This window comes from Macrobrachium rosenbergii, chromosome 15 (assembly GCF_040412425.1).
Source record: "Macrobrachium rosenbergii isolate ZJJX-2024 chromosome 15, ASM4041242v1, whole genome shotgun sequence".
Classification (NCBI taxonomy): Eukaryota; Metazoa; Arthropoda; class Malacostraca; order Decapoda; family Palaemonidae; genus Macrobrachium; species Macrobrachium rosenbergii.
The window spans coordinates 53,094,298-53,096,797 of record NC_089755.1 but is presented as its reverse complement, the minus strand read 5'-3'; the positions used below and the strand labels follow the sequence as shown (position 1 = coordinate 53,096,797).

General features: G+C 36.3%; 1 protein-coding gene across 1 annotated transcript in view; it reads right to left on the bottom strand.

The window, feature by feature from the left end:
* Ack (activated Cdc42 kinase) overlaps nucleotides 1–2,500 on the bottom strand; it is an 87,600-nt gene that overhangs the window by 55,828 nt on the left and 29,272 nt on the right. The gene's annotated exons all lie outside the window — the stretch shown is intronic.

Sequence of the window (2,500 nt, the reverse complement as noted above, 5' to 3'; positions counted from 1 at the left end):
CCTTATATACGTGTGTGTGTTTTGTGTGCCTGTGTTTAGAATACACACACAAACACACATATAGACATACATACGTATATATATATATATATATATATATATATATATATATATATATATATATATATATATTTATCTATATATATGTGTACGTTTGTCTGTTCACAAGCGTTTGTGTTATATGCGTTCATTTGAATATATCTTAGGTCACATATCATATTGAATGCTTTACCCTGTATTCCAGACTTGCAAAGAAACTAGAAAAACTTATGAATGAAAACTGAAGTCAACTCAACGACTGACCTACGAGAACATAAATGCAACCCTCTCTTTCTATCTTAAAAAAAAAAAAGGCAAGATCTTCTCAAATTATTAAGAATTTCTACCCACCGAACTATCATCAACCTACTAAATGATCTTTGAAATAAATTAATTATATTTTATCGCCCTAGGAAAAATCATATGATTCAGCGACACAATTCAATGGGAATTCATGAAACAGGAACAATTCCAGCGGTTGTTGAAGACCTTTGAAATCTCGTCAATAAACTGGACAACAATTCAAGGTCAGGGACTATTGTCATTAAGTAGTTAACCTAATGTCCCAGTCAAAGTTCAAGGTCATGGACAATTGATGATTAATGGGGAGAGGGGAGAGAGAGAGAGATAGAGAGAGATATATATAAGATATATATAGAGAGAGAGAGATATGTAGTATAAATGCTTTATATATATAGATATCTATATATGTATCTACCTATATATACATACATATATATATATATATATATATATATATATATATATATATATATATATATATATATATATATACCGTCTGTGGCTGTATAATTGTGGAAACAAGACAAGTCATGTAGTTAAAAAACGCTATCGCTTTGTCCTTTACTGAACGCAGCCTTTAACAAGTAAAAAATGAGCCAAGTTTCTTTAGCTCAATCGAGTTTTCTATACAGCCGCCACCGAAATCAGTTCTATCTTTTGGTGGTCTCGGTATAATGCTGTATGAGCCGCGGCCCATGAAACTTTAACCACGGGCCGGTGGCGGCCTATCCTATATCGTTGCCAGAAGCACGATTATGGCTGAATTTAACCTTAAATAAAATAAAAAAACTAATGAGGCTAGAGGGCTGTAATTTGGTATGTTTGATGACTGGAGGGTGGATGATCAAAATACCAATTTGCAGCCCTCTAGCCTCAGTAGTATTTAAGATATGAGGGCGGACAGAAAACGTGGGACAGAAAGAACTGCGGATAGCAAAAGTGCGGACAGAATAAAGTGTGCGGACAGACAAAAAGTTTTTCGGACAGCAAAAATACGGACAGAATAAAGTGCAACCTCATGACGGATGAGTAAAAACAACCTAAAAATAAAAATTTTCTTCTAAAAATAAACTAAAAGCAACCTAAAAATAAGGGTAAAAGCAACCTCAATATATGAGTAAAAGCAACCCAAAACAGGAGTAAAAGCAACCCAAAAATAAGAGTAAAAACAACCTAAAAATAAAAGTAAAAGCAACCTAAAAATAAGAGTAAAAGCAACCTAAAAAATAAGGGTAAAAGCAACCTAAAAATAAAAGTAAAAGCAACCTTAAAAACAAGAGTCAAAGCAACCTAAAAAAATGCAAGTTCTATTTCCCGTCTTCATCCAAATTCTCACTTGTCACCAAAGAGGATGCTACCATTGCGTGCCTGTCAGGGCTTCCCTGCATGATCATGAATGTCAAAAGTTCACTCAACCAGCACAACAGAACAACATTGTAGCTACGGCAGCTATGCTATATCGTAACTAGCGTTGCTTATATAGTCTTCTTTCGTCCGGTAAACAGAATTTGAACTGGTTTAGTAGGAAATTTACAGACTTTGCTATGTCGTAACTAGTTCTGGGGACCTACGAGGTCATTCAGCGCTGAAAGGGAATTGACAGTAAAAGGGGTTGAAAAGGTGTGACAGAAGGAACATCTCGCAGGCGCATTATGAAACAATTGTTAGAGAGGGTGGAAAGTCAGATGGAAGAAAGAATATTTGAACGGAGGTACAGTAAAAGGAATGAAAGAGGACACTGCAAAGACCCTTAAGTAATGCTTACAGTGCACCACGTGAGATGCATTGACGCCACTGACCTTCCACGGGAACAGACAGACGTTGTGAGTTTGGTGTGAGCAGCAATGGGTACCAATGAAGCCCCTGGAGCCAACTGAGTAAGAGAGAGACCGAGGTGAATTTCAGTTGTGTGGTGGATAAAGATTGCCCCAAATAAGCATCAACCCTGTTAAAAACAGTAATTTTCGTGCTCACCGCAGATATTTTCGGAAATGCAATCTAAAACGAAAGAAAACTGATGTTGGTAAGCGTCGGCTATAGCGTAGTCAAATAGGAATCGTCTTCACGTATAGTCCTTCATACTTTCGTCTTTCTATAAAATATCTTCATTTCCAATGGCATGATAAGGCTCGGGTAACCGTCACGTTACGTTCACTCA